The following is a 15,321-nucleotide window of genomic DNA, read 5'->3' as shown; positions in this document are numbered from 1 at the left end:
AGCACTTGGTATTGTGCAACTTTTTGGTTATATTCCAGTGGGTTTGAAGCAGTATCTAATAGTGGTTTTAATTTACATTTTCCTAATAACTAATGATATTAAGCATTTTTATGTGCTTATTTAGCCACATGAATATTTTCTTTAGTGAATGCTCATCAAGCCTTTTTCACATTTAAAAAATCAAATTGTTTGTCTTTTATTGTTGATTTGAAAGAATTCTTCATATATTTCAGATACTAGTGCTTTATCAGATCTATGATTTGCAAATATTTTTTCCCTTTCTATGACTTATTGTTACATTTTCTTTTTATGTCTTTTGAAGAACAGAAAGTTTTAATTTTGATGATATCCAATTTATCATCCTTTTCCATTTTGCTTTAGGATGTATTTTGAGTTTTGTGTGTGTGTGTGTGTGTGTGTTATGAGGTAAGGATCTAAATTCATCTTTTTGCATGTGGACATCCAACTATTCCAGCACCATTTGTTGAAAAGACAATTCATGTTGAATTGCTTTGTCCCTTTTTCAAAAATCAATTGACTATAAATGTTCCTGAGCTCTCAACTTTGTTTCATTGATTTATGTCTTTTTTATTTTAATACCACACTGTCTTGATTGTTGTAGTTCTATTTTGAGTTTTGAAGTTGGGAAGGGAACTTTGTTCTTTTTGCCAATCCTACTGTGCCTTTTGAATCATAGTCACCACTTTGTATGGCTTTTCAATCTTCTCTGTGGCCGTCAGTTCCCACACATGGTTTCTATCAGGCAGTGCTACCCTAGAACCCCCCTCCCTCCCTCCCTTTCCTCCTCATCCTCCTCCTTCTTCTCACCAGCATGTCTTAATTGTATGCTTTGGTTTGGAAACCTTGTTGACGTAATGCTCTCTATTTCCCCACCGTGCGTGGGTTGCCAGCACAGAGAGGACTGGGAGATAGCAGCCCCGATGCAATTTCAGCTGGGAGAACATTTTCTCACTCACCCCCAGTTAACATACAAATAATTGTAGGAGTTGATCTTCTTGGTGTAGTCCCTGGTCATACTTCACCCAGGGTCCTGAGTTCATATCTAACCATTACAATATGAGTTTTCTAATGAATACGACTTGCTTTCGCTCTGAGACAACAACTCCGAGATGGCTCCAAATCGATCATGTCTCTTTCTGTAGTCAAAAGGATTGAAAGAGAATTGAATGGGAGTTTTTTCTCACTGAACAATTCAATGTTTTTAATGTCATACTTATGTGTCATCAAAAATCATCCATCTATTGAGACATTTGGAAAGCCTCTAGCCTAATTCACGTGAGTGCTTCCCAATCCTTCTGCATTTTGTCACTCATAGAGGACAGTATTGTGTAGCATGCTGGGGTACAGTAAGGCAGCTGCCAAGCTCAGCTGAGGTGGTAAATTAATCCACCTCAGGCAACTGGCCAGGGGAGCTGGCTTTAGCCCCACCCCCACCCCCTCCTGGTGCAGAAAACAAGAATGCATTGACACATAAGTAACCCTTCTAGTTAGCATTTTATTAAGAGTTCTGTCTACAACTCTATAATTCTATGCTATTTCCTCTCTAAATTTCTAGAATTCAAACACCCAGCTTTAAGTAGTTACATTTTTTTTTGTTTGTATGTCTGAGAGCTCATAGGGTGGCTAAGGATCATCTCTGAGACTTCTGGAAAATTCGCTTGTGGGATACTTGGCATCTCCCTTCGAGCATATGACAGAGGAGCGGTTCTGAAGTCAAGTTGCTATGTTCCAACGGAAAACAAATTCCCCCTTGCTCCCTGGCCACCAAATGAAACCAAAGACAGCTTTTCTTCTTGGATTTATCTACCCTTTTCTCCAACTGATATGTTGGAAAGTCTGAATAAGTAAAAGTGGTGTGTGTGTGTGTGTGTGTGTGTGTGTGTGTGTGTGTGTGTGTAAAGAACACTTCACAATTCTTCTAATCTTGCATGTGTAAATGCATTTTGGGGTCTGAAAACAATGGACTCATTCTAAACCAAATGGACAATCAGGTAAGAGAAAGTTGTCTTTAAGAGTTGTAGCTTTGAGAACTGAGGAACAGAATTGAGACAGAGGAGAGATCAAAGGGACCAGAGGAAAAGAGGACAGAGGGAAAGGGGATGATAGGATGGGATAAACCTGAAGGGAAGGGGAGAGGGCGCTGTAGGGAGGGGGGCAAGGGAGATGTTGAGGGGAATAGGGGGGAAGGGGGATGCATTCGGGGCAATCCTAGAATCTATGTAAACACAATAAATTAAATTAAAAAAAGATTAAAAAAAAAGAGTTGTAGCTTTGGTTGGGGCTGCCTTATTTGGAAGACTTTGAAATGTTGCTAGGGCTGGCCCTGTGACTAGGGAACTTTTGATACCAGTTTACAGATTGCATGAATTATTAAATTTTGGTTTATACTTACTCCTTTAGTTCCCTGTCTTTATTCTAAAGTTTTCCTCCATAAGCAGACTTCAGTGTTTTCTTAAATAGACAAATTTTGTTTCTCTAAGTTTATTCATGTGTGTATTTTCTGCATAGTCTTTTTTTCCCCCTCATTCTGTTAACTTACTGTTACTGGTGATGGTCATTTGACTTCCTTTCTTGGATGGAAGATCATTTCTGGCTACAGACTGGAATGTCCCAGAATAAATGCTGTTTCAAAGACTACTTGTGTATTGCAATTTGGAGGAACTCTCATGGTTGAGGCTGAGATCTATCTATAGGCACCAGATAGAGTGAGGATATTTATATCTCTGATTTCTGCTCAAGGACTCCTATTACTTCAAAGTACTTTAGTCCAATTCTCCCCTCAAGCCTACAAGAAGCAAAACAGTGGGTGAACAGCTAAGATTGTGCTGTAGACAGAATGTCTGAGTTCTCCCAAATTCATATGTTGAAGCCTAATCCCTGATACGATGATATTTGGAAGTGAGGGCTTTGGGAAGTGATTAAGGTGGAACACTCATGAATAGGATTAGAGCTGTCATAAAAGAGACCCCATAAAGCTAACTCCCAACTCCCAGTATATGACAACACTGTGAGAAGAAGAGCTGTCTATGAACCAGCGAGCAAGTTGTCATTAGACCTGAATCTCCTGACACCATGATCTTGGATTTTTAGCTCCCAGGCATCTTTTATAACTCTGATCTTGTAATGATCATTCTGCCTTAAATTGTAGTTGTTTTGCAATAATAATAGCTGCATTTTGTGAGTGCATGCTATTAGTTTACATACATTATCACAAATGATTCAACAACACTGTCAGGTGATCTTATTAGTTTTATATTTTAAATAAACTGAAACTTCAAGAAGTTAAGTAACTTACCCAAAGACACACAACAACTGTCAGAGCTGTTGTTCACACTATGTGCTCCCAGTTGATCTGTTTGATCTTCCGTAGCAGATCTTTAGCAATATGAGGGAAGTGACTCTTTTATCTTTGTTTCCATACATTTTTTTTTAAAAAAAAATCACATTCGGAAGAGCTATAGCATTTGTGTAACACTAAGGAGAAAAAACAAAATAAATACAAGAGGACAGAATTCCCTCCCATCTGGTATTAGCTTGCTAGGGCTGCATGCAGAGGACGACAAACCAGGCAGCTCAAATCACAGAAACTTACTTTTTATTTGATGCGTGTTTTTATTTTTCTTGTATTTATTAGTAAGTCTGTACAAGTGACAAATGTAAAAATAATTTTTGCGATGCTATTTTAAATACATGTTTTATTTTATTTTTCAATTATAGTTTACAGTTAATATTATTTTGTATAGTTTCAGGTGTACAGCATAGTGGTGACGCAATCATATGCTTTACAAAGTGTTCCCCCTGATGTTTCCAGTTATTGACTATGTTCCCTATGCGGTCCTTTACATCCCCAGGACTATTTTGTAACTTCCAAATTATACTTCTTAATTTCTTTGCCTTTTTCACCCAGCCTCCCAACTCCCCTCCCCTCTGGCAACCATCAGTCTGGTTTCTGTGTCTGTTTCGGTTTTTTTTGGTCGTTTATTTTGATGAGTAACAAAAATGTACTGCCTCGCAGTTCTGGAAGCTAGGAGTCTGAGATCAAGGTGTCTGAGGGCACTAGGGAAGTGTCCGTTCTGGCTCTCTCTCAGCCTCCAACAGATCCTTGGCTTATGGCGGCATACCTCTAGTCTTTACCTGGTGCTACCAGGTTGTGTGAGTCTTTGTGCCCCATTGTTTCCTTTTACAAGGACACCAGTCATACTGGATTAGGGGTCTATCCTACTGACCTCATCTGAACTAACTACATGTGCAAAAATCTCATTTCCAAACAAGGTCACATTCTTAGGTTCTGAGGGTTAAGACTTGAACAGAGGAAACTTTAGGGACACAGTCCAACCAGTAACACGTTTCTACTGCACAGCTTCTATCACTGTGCTGATCCCTAAACTAGAACCTGAGGCAGTTGTCCCGTTGCACTTTGCTAACAGCAACGCGGCAGAGGGGTCAAATGGTCAATTTAAGTAAGTTTCATTGTGACAAAATTGAGCCTGCTTTTAGCTTTGGTCTTCAACAGATTCAGTCAGTCTGATACCAATGTGAGTTGCCTTTCACATAAGCAAAAGAATTCATCAACATAGCACCCAAAATTTGGTCTGCCTTAAGCTACTGTAAAGCCAGTATTCACAGCCAGGGCCACCATCACAGCCGCCCGGCCCATGCAGGTTTGCATTGGATTCGGACAGTCGGTAAAGAAACAACGGAGCCACAAACTGGTGGGCCTTAGTCTTTAATTCTAGCTTGCACCCGGCGGGCAAGTAAAAACACACACTGGGCTCCAAAACCCACTCACATTCAGTGCTCACAAAGCCACTGACTTATCCGAGTTTCCTAGAATCAAAGGTTTCTAGCTCACCAGACTTATTCTCCTCAGTTCCCCATCTCCTTCCTTATCCCAGATACAAACTCTGCACAAACTGACATCTCACTCAGCACTCCGCCATCTTGGCTGCTTCTCCTGGCCACATGGCCTCTTTCTGCTCTCTGCTCTGCTCCCTCTGCTCTCTCATGCTAATCATCCCAGGAACCAAGAGAGAACTCTCGTTCTGCCCCCATTTTATATTGTAGCTTCACAACCTCTAATCCAATATACAAAATAGGGAAGTCTCTAATACAAAGTCACTTCTCCGAGGCATGATTGGATTGTACCACCCCACATCAAAAAGGGTGGGAAAGGCTTAATCCCAAAACCAAGCCCCAGGCTACAAGGATTCTGCCTGCCTTTAGCCCACCCCCAACACACATTAATATCACCTGGGCAGCGGCCTCCTCATGGGCAGCGTCATATTTAACAAAGTGAGCATAATATACTCTATCTGCCCAACAGCTACCATAACCTGCGTTTCCCTACCCTTCACTGACGAGGGGAAGTAACTACAGATAACATTATGATATGTGGGAGTTATGTCTGATAATACTTAAAACGCTTAAACTTTATTCAAGGTAGGTTTACGTTAGTATTATACATTTCATTAACTTTCAGCAGTTAAAGGAAATGAAATATTATTATCAAGATATATTGCTATCAAGAAAAAAATGGGTCTGGTCATTGAGAAAAGCCTAAATGGGAAATAGCCTATACAAAGTACTTCATAATGCAAAATGGGTTAGAATGTTGCAAAGAAATATTTTTAAATATAAAGTCCAACCTACCACAGAGCACAAGGCATGTAAATGTTAAGAATATTGAATAAGCCAATTATGGCTTTTATTCAATAGATTGCAGAATTCCCGAGGAGGGAGATTCTCTCAGCTGACTCTGTTTTTATCCCCAGCAATGCCTGTCCCAGGACACTGTACGTACGGAACAGGTTTTAATACCTTAAATAGAATAAAGTGCTTTTTTTTTTTAAAGTGGCTTATCTGTCCTAACAGAGACAGGAAGCATTTAAAGATAAATTTAAGACTTTAAATAAAGATGGGCAGTGTTTTAAAATGTGCCAGGATTTGTTATAAGTACAATTAGAGGAATGAAGTAGATTCTATTACTTTCGTTTTAAAGATAAAGGAGCAGAGAGATGAAATAGTTCGCACAACTCGGAAGTGGTAGCCATGGGAATTCCCACCGAGGCTGTTTACATTATAGTCCACGTTCTCCACCATTTTGCTACATGTCCGTTACCACAACTGGCCAACTGCCGAGCTTCCCTTTTCTAAGGAATTCTTCAGTTGAGATGTTTACTATCAGCTAACCAGTGCATTGCTCCTGTTGATTTAGGAAATGCAATGGAATTAAGCATTCCATTATTTGGCATCATCACTGTAGGCCTAAGTTCAAACCCTGGCTTTGACATAGCTTGGCTGTGTAACCCTTTGTTACTCAACTTTTCCAAAATTCTTTTGTCATCTGTAAAATAAGGCTAAATAATCCTATGTGATAGAGCTGAGAATACATGTTTAATATATTTGGCATAGTGCTTGGTACATAGTAAAAGCTCTGTAAGTAATATCTAAAAAGTATACTTGTTCTGTAAGTGACATTTAATGGTATAGATATACATAACTTTTTATTCACTACTGACCTACATTTGGGTCGTTCCCGCCTTTTAACTATTACAAATAAAGCTGTTATGAACATTCTTATACAAGTCTTTGTATGTAGACTTATGCTTTAATTTCTCTTGGGTAAATACCTAACATGGAATATGAGATCTATGTTTAGATTTTAAGAAACTGCCAAAGTGTTTTACAAAGTGGTTGTAACATTTAATATTCCCACTTGCAGTGATGAGAACTTCCAGTTCTCCCACATCCTTGTCTGCTGGTCAGATACTTACTTATTTATTCTTAAGATATTAATAGCTGTGATAAAAAAAATCACAAAATGATTACTAATTGTACAGTTTGGTAGTGTTAAGTACAGTTATATTGTGTGAAACATATCTAGAGCCTTTTCAACTTGCAGAAACTATACCCATTAAACAACTCCCCTTTGTCCTCTCCCCACCCCCCACCCCTGGCAGCCACCGTTCTACTTTCTGTCCCTGTGAATTTGACTACTTGACAGACCTCACATAAGTGGGATCATAGTATCTAGTCCTTTTGTGACTTCATAATTTCACTCATCATAATATTACTCAAGATTCATCCATGTTGTAGCATGTGACAAGATTTACTTTCTTTTTAAGGTGGCGTAGTATTCTATTGTATGTGTATACCAGGTTTTGTTTATCTATTCATCTGCTGATGGACATTTGTGCTGCTTCCATTTGGCTGTTGCAAATTGTGCTGCTATGAACATGGATGTGCAAACATCTCTTCTAGACCATGTTTTTAATTCTTTGGCTATATATTCAGAAACAGGATTTCTGGATCATACAATAGTTCTATGTGACTTAAAGTAGTATGAATAGTTAAATTAGTAATCAACTTAAAGTAATTTCTTAAATGAGTAGTTAAAAATAGGAAGAGGAGCTACCATCTTATTTTCAGGGTGGTTGAGCCATTTAAAAACCCCACCAACAATGGACAAGTATTCAAACTTCTCCATATGTCTTTCAACACTTCTTCTTTTTTTCTCTTTTTTTTTTCTCTCAGACAGGAACGGAGAGAGATGAGAAGCATCAATCATCAGTTTCTCGTTGTGCGTTGCGACTTCTTAGTTGTTCATTGATTGCTTTCTCACATGTGCCTTGACCGCGGGCCTTCAGCAGACCGAGTAACCCCTGCTGAAGCCAGCGACCTTGGGTCTAAGCTGGTGAGCTCTTTGCTCAAGCCAGATGAGCCCGCGCTCAAGCTGGCGACCTCGGGGTCTCGAACCTGGGTCCTTCCGCATCCCAGTCCGACGCTCTATCCACTGCGCCACCACCTAGTCAGGCTTTTTTTCTCTTTTGAAAGTAGTCATTCTAATAAACATGAGGTGATATCTCATTATGGTTTTGATTTGCATTTCTCTGGTGATTAGTGATGTCGAGTAATTTTTCATATGCTTGTTGGTCATTTTGTTGGTCTTCAATGGAGAAATGTTTCCTTAAGTCTTTTGTCCAGTTTTTTTATTAGGATTTCATTCTGGATAGTGTTAATCCAAATTATATTCTGGATAGTGTTAATCCAAATTCGGAGGGACCCGAAATATGGAAGACAGGAACAAGGTCCATCGTTTACACATTAAAGCTTTATTGTCTAGCTTGCCCAAGTGGCAGGAACTCCGACAGAAATCTGACGGAGAGTGTGCCGGCCCTTTGTTCTACTTAGTTTTTATAGTTTTGTAAGTGGAAAGTACAGAAGCAAAAATTGCAGTTAGGAGCCCCTTACCGCTATTGGTTATAGTCATATGTCCTTTAACATGATAGGACCACGTTCAATTTGCAAACCATACATCATTTTGGAGAAAACAAAATTTACAAGTCAACACAATGGTAGAAAGATATCTCTTTACATATTAAAAGGCCTTCCTATATTTTCTAGTGTTCATCCGCCATCTCTCTGTCCAGAGTCAGACGTATTAACCACATGCATTTACATAAGAGAGGTAGTTTCCCTGGGGACAAATGCCCGCAAATGGCTCATAGTTATAAGAAAAGGTTTATTTTGGCTTTTCCTTTCCTGCCCCTGGCTAGCCATTTACTCCTTTCCCCACAGGTGTGGTGGAATGTCAGGGAATCCATGTTTTCCTTCCCTTTTCATTTACAATACAATGCCAAGAGCCATCCTGGTTATGCCAATCACACAGTACAGAGATTATGTCTCACAATTTCTCTGCACACCTTAACCCAAATTAATAAAATGTTCTCCAAGCCTCCTAAAATATTAATATTAATTCTGTAGCCTTTGGTACTTTACAACACCTGGGGGTGAAATGGCTCAGTAGCTCCTCAATAGTAACCTCTTTATCTTGTTGCAAGAAAGCAACCCAATGGAGGACAGACACTCAGTTAACTTTATAAGAGGAAAAGAGAATTTATTTCAAAAAGCCAGCGGAGCACGCGGGGCTAGCGACTCCAAAGACACGTGATCCCCGAAATTAGATTTCTTACAGCTTATATACCCTTTACAGAATACAAGTTCACATACAAAGGTCTTATGATGTTTTTTCCTAGAGGTACACACATCAATCACATGATTTCAGGATGGGAGGAGGTTAAGTGATGTCAGAGAATAAGCATTGGAAATCACCCATTAAGGTCTTAAAGCTTTTAAGAAAAAGGGAGAGGAAGGGGCTATTTAGATTTCCCTTCCTCCCTTGTGTTCTTCATTGCTTCTCTTCCTCCTCAGTGAATAGGAGAAGGGGGGGGGTCTGATTTTTCCTTCGTTCTTTCTTTCAAACTTTCTAGTATGAAAACCTCTCCATTAGCAAAATAATAGCCCTTCCCAAGCAGTAAGGCAATCTGTATCTTCACTGACCATTTTTAGCTGGTGTTGCCTAGCCATCATTGTAAATCACACACAAATATAAAAATCATATTTACAACATTATTTGGCCAACATTCTATCCCTTTGCTTGCTTTGCTATCTATACCTCAGGCATTCCAATGCAGGGAATAAAGTACATTACAGTAACAGTACAAGTCATTCAATTACAAAAGTGTCCTTTACAAAATCTCTCTGAATGCTTGACCTAAAACATAAAATGTCCTTGAAGCTTCTTGGGCAAGGGGGAGAGGGGCTTCCTTCCTTAATCTAATACACTATTTGCAAATATTTTCTTGCATTCAATAGGTTGCCTTTTCACTCTGTTAATTACATCTTTTGATAAACAGAAGTCTTTTAGTTTGATGTAGTTCCATTTATCTATTTGTGCCTTTGTTGCTTGTGTTTTTGATGTCATATACAAGAACTCATTGCCAGACTGAATGCAGGAAGCTCTTCCCCTAGGAGTTTATAGTTGAAATACCCCCCCCCCCCCTTTCATTTCTTATTTTAGTTACTGGAGGTTTTTTTTTTTCTCCTTTTTTCTTAATTAATTTAATGGTTTCTCCATTTTGTTGATCTTTTAAAGAAACGAGTCTGAGCTTTGTTGATTTTTCTATTGTTTTTCTTATTTTCAATTTTATTCATATCTTCTCTACTCTTTTTTATAGGCTTAGGATGGTAAATTTTATGCTATTTTTTTTTACTATAATTTAAAACTCTTAATTCAATTATTTGGGGTGACACAGGTTAACAAAATTATGCAGGTTCCAGGTGTACAATTCTCCAACACGTCATCTGTGCCCTGTGTTGCGTTCACCTCCTCAAGTCAAGTCTCCTTCCTTCACCATTGATTCTCCTTGTACCCGCCTCTGCCTCCCCACCTGCTCTGGCAGTCACCACACTGCTGTCTGTGTTCATGAGTGTTTTTTCTCTTTTTTCTTTTGCTAAATCCCTCTAACCTCCTTACCCGGCCCCCCACCCCCAACAGCTGTTAGCTTGCTCTCTGTCCATGAGTCTGTCTCTATTTTGCTTGTTCGTTCATTAGATTCTACATATGAGTTGAAATTATATGGCACTTGTCTCTCTCCGACTGGCTCATTTCATTCAGCATAATGCCCTTCAGGTCCCTCCATGCTGTCACTAAGGGTAAGGTTTCCTTCTGTTTTTTTTATGGCCTAGTAGTCTTCCATTGTGTTGGTGCACCACAGCTTTATTATCCACTCACCTACTGATGGGCACTTGGGCTGCTTCCAAATCTTGGCTACTATAAATAATGCTGCAGTGAACATACGGGGAAAATATCTTTTTAAGTGAGATGAGAAGAGATAGAGAGACAGACTCCACATACGCCCCAACTGGGACCCACCCAGCAACCATTTGGGGCCAATGCTTGAGCCAACCAAGCTATCCTCAGCGCTTGAGGCCGACACTCTGGCCAACTGAGTCACTGGGTATGAGAGGGGAAGAAGGAGAGAAGGGGGAGGGAGGAGAAGAGAGGCAGATGGTCACTTTTCTTATGTGACCTGACCGGGAACCAAACTTGAGATGTCCACATGCTGGGCTGATGCTCTACCACTGAGCCAGCTGGCCAGGGCCTGGTTCCTAGTGATTAACAATGTAATCATCCCCTATTCAATATATTCTCAAGATTATTTTCTGTTTTTGTTTTTGAAACTAGAATGCCCTCCTTTTTCATTTAATTCTGCTGTGTACTTCACCACCTTGTACACAACATACACAGCAACTCCAACTCAACTTAGTGGCTTTAACTGCAATTTAAATCTTACTGTCTCCTGTCATCCCTGTTGAAGACTATGGCTTCAATGTAATTTGTTTAGTATTTTATTCAAAAGAGATTTATTAAATGTGCAACTATGTGCCAGCATCCTATACCAGAAACACAGTAGCAAATAAAACAAACATAGTCAATCAATTGGAATTTATAGCCTAATTGAAGGACACATATTGAACAAGCAATTATGAGATTGATAAGTGTAATGGTAAAAGAACTACAAGATGTTTACCATGGGAACATTTCTTTCTCCTGGGCTTCAGGAGGAAGAACCACCAGGTTAAAAATGACTATGTGTTCCCTCCGACTCTGTGTTCCCAGCAACCCCAAGGAGAGATTTCACATGGGGAATATCTGTATCAGAAGTAAAAACAAGTTCCTATGACTAATTTTTTTCTTCCTTTTTAGGAAAGTACCATCCTTCTTAGCAATAGGCATACTTCCAGCTTAGCTGCTGACTGGCTAAGAGTAGGTATTTATATCAATTCTCTTCATTTTCTTTCGGTGACTAAATTATTCCCATTTTATAGGTATTCTTGCCTGGGAGATACTTAGAAATTACGCTCAAAGAAGATTGCATTCTCATGTTTTTAAATAATAGTTAGGGCAGCTGTTGGATTATATTTACAAATTGGTTCCATGAGAGCCCTGAAGAGATTTTTTTTTTTCTTTTGCCTTAGATTTATTGAAATACCTGGGAGCCCTCAAAGAAAAGACTGTTGATTTTAGGGCTATGTTTACAAGTCAACAGTACAGAAACATTTTTGGTATGAAAACCATTCGGTGGGTCTGCAAACACAGTTAAGCTTGTCAGAGAGAAAATAAATGAACAACTTAGGCATCTTTCCAAAGGATCAGTGGGTCCAACTTCAGCCTCTGTGTCAACAGCAACGGCAACAACAGAAGAAGAGGGTCACATGGAGTTAAGAGTACAAAAGAGAGATAAGATGCTTCCAGAAGGCTCACCTACGCTTATCTTTCAACCAAGGCTAAGCCAAATAGAAGATAAATTACATGTTTACATACAGAATCCTGTAGTGTTTATGCTGGACCCAGAACCCAGAATTCAGGCTTGCTAAAGTATATTACTTTTTCTCCATGTTTGTCACCCTAGTTCGCAGAAGAAGGGAGAAGACTCTTATACCTGCCACTCAAGCCTCCCTCAAATCCTTAGCTTCTTAGTGTCCCAGGTGTGCAGAGGTGGATGTGTGAGACAAGTTCCTATTGAGTGTATAATTCTTTTGGTGGACAAGGACAAAAAAGGGTCCAGGCAACAGACCTGGAATAATCAATCAGGCAGCACACCTGTGTAAATGTTAGCATCTTATAATAGAAAGAGCTCTGAACCTTGGGAAAATCTTGTAACCTCCTAGGTCTTGTGGGTTTTTTACTTTTATTTTTTAATGGGCCAGATGAGAAGATTGCACACGTAAATCACTGGGGATGCTTGTTAAAAGTAGGCATTTCTGGCCCACCTCTGCAGATTCTGACCAGTGGACTGGCATAACAATGGTGATAGGGGGTGGGCTGGGTAGGAGTCAGTTTAGAGAAGGAGGTCTGGGTTGACAACTGTTTTCTAAAAGCTCTGCTGGCAATTCTGTGGGTGACCAGTTGAGTTCTGCTCTAAAATTTTCAGGGATGATTTCAGAAAACCACAAAGTTCATACTCTACAAGTAATATACTAGTGTTATACTACATGAAATCTCACAACCTGTTCTAAAAACCTAATATTTGTTGTTTTTTTCTCCCATCTCCAAAAGACTAATCTGGGTTGACCCCAGGGTTAAAGATAGTAGTAGTAATAATAATAATAATAATAGAATTTACTACATGCCAGGCACTGCCTGTCCTAAACACTTCATATGTCTTCATATAATTCTCTCAACAACGGTAAGATAGAGTATTACTATTATGCCCATTTTACAGATGAAGAAACAAGGCACAGAGAAGTCAAGTAACTTATACATGGTAACACAGATAACAAAGTATACCAAGTGGATTCAGGCTGGCTCAGGGGAACTTTCTATCTGAAGGAACCCAAGTAGCCTGGTTTTATAGGAAAATCCCAGGGTTTGGTGTCAAACATGCTCAAATTCTGGAACAAGTACTCTTCAGTTAGCTGTGTGATCTTGGGTACCTTACTTAGTTTTGTTCAGTGTCTTAATCACAATAGGCTGCTATAACAAAATACTACAGAGTTGGTGGCTTAAACAATAGACATTTACTTCTCACAGATCTGGAGACTGCGATGTTCAAGATTGAGATGCCAGCCAATTTGGTTCTTAGTGAGAGGTCCCTTCTTGGTTTTCAGAGGGCCATCTCTTGTTGTATCCTCATTTGGTGGAAAAAAAGAAAGAAATAAAGAAAGAAAGGGAAAGGAAGAAAAAAAAACTGAACTTCTGTTTCAAAGAAACAGAGAGAGAGAAAGAGAAGGAAGAGAGAGAAGGAATCAGAAAGAAAGAAAGAGAGAAATAAAGAAAGAAAAAGAAAGACAGAAAGAAAGAAAGAAAGAAAGAAAGAAAGAAAGAAAGAAAGAAAGAAAGAAAGAAAGAAAGAAAGAAAGAAAGATTGGTCTCTGGTCTCTCCCTCTTTTGTTAAAATTTTTTAAAGACTATTCATTTTAGAGAGGAGAGAGAAAGAGAGAGAGGGAGAGAGAAGGGGGGAGGAGCAGAAAGCATCAACTCTCATATGTGCCTTGACCGGGCAAGCTCAGGGTTTTGAACCGGTGACCTCAGCGTTCCAGGTCGATGCACCATCCACTGCGCCACCCAGGTCAGGCTCTCCCTCTTTTTATTTTCTTTATTTTAATTTATTGTGTTTATACAGATTCTAGTGTTGCCCTGAATGCATCGCCCCTCCCACATATTCTCCTCAACATCTTCCTTGCCCCCCTCCCATAACGCCCTCCCCCCTTCCCTTCAGGTTTATCCCAACCTATCATCCCCTTTCCCTCTGTTCTCTTTTCCTCTGGGCCCTTTGATCTCTCCTCTGTCTCAATTCCGCTCCTCAGTTCACATTGTTCATTGGATTCCTCAAATGAATGAGATCATATGATATCTTTCTTTTTCTGCCTGGCTTATTTCACTTAACATAATAGTTTCCAGGTCCATCCAGGTTGTCACAAAAGGTAAGATTTCCATTTGTCCACTGACAGACACTGGCCTGTTTCCAGATCTTCGCTATTGTGAACAATGCTGCCATAAACAGAGGGGTGCATTTCTCCTTTTGAAACAGTGCTATGGGTGTTCTTGGGGTATATTTCTAAAAGTAGGATAGCTGGATCAAAAGGCAGTTCAATTTTAATTTTTTGAGGAATCTCCGTACTGTTTTCCACAGTGGCTGCACCAGTCTAGGTCCCCACCAGCAGGAGGGTTCCCTTTTCTCCACATCCTCACCAACACTTATTCTGTGTTGTTTTGTTGATGAGCGCCATTCTGACTGGTGTGAGGTGATATCTCATTGTGGTTTTAATTTGCATTTCTCTAATGATTAGTGATGTTGAGCATTTATTCATATGCCTATTGGCCATCTGTATGGCCTCTTTGGAGAAGTGTCTATTCATTTCTTTTGCCCAATTTTGATTGGATTGTTTATCTTCCTGGTATTGAGTTTTACAAGTTCTTTATAAATTTTGGTTATTAACCCCTTATCAGATGTATTGTCAAATATGTTCTTCCATTGTGTAGTTTGTTTTTTATTCTGTTTTTATTGTCTTTAGCTATGCAAAAGCATTTTAGTTTGATATAGTCCCATTTGTTTATCTTGTCTTTTATTTCCCTTGCCTGTGGAGATAAATTGGCAAATATATTGCTGCGAGAGATGTCAGAGAGCTTACTGCCTGTTTTCTTCTAAGATGCTTATGGTTTCATGGCTTACATTTAAGTCTTTTATCCATTTTCAGTTTATTTTTGTGAATGATGTAAGTTGGCGGTCTAGTTTCATTTATTTGCAGGTAGCTGTCTAATTTTCCCAACACCATTTGGTAAAGAGACTGTCTTTACTCCATTGTATGTTCTTACCTCCTTTGTCAAATATCAGTTGTCCATAAAAGTGTGGGTTTATTTCTGGGTTCTCTGTTCTGTTCCATTGATCTATATGCCTATTCTTATGCCAGTACCAAGCTGTTTTGAGTACAATGGCCTTGTAGTATAACTTGAAA

This window comes from Saccopteryx leptura, chromosome 3 (assembly GCF_036850995.1).
Source record: "Saccopteryx leptura isolate mSacLep1 chromosome 3, mSacLep1_pri_phased_curated, whole genome shotgun sequence".
Lineage (NCBI taxonomy): Eukaryota > Metazoa > Chordata > Mammalia > Chiroptera > Emballonuridae > Saccopteryx > Saccopteryx leptura.
This window is presented reverse-complemented; position numbering follows the sequence as displayed.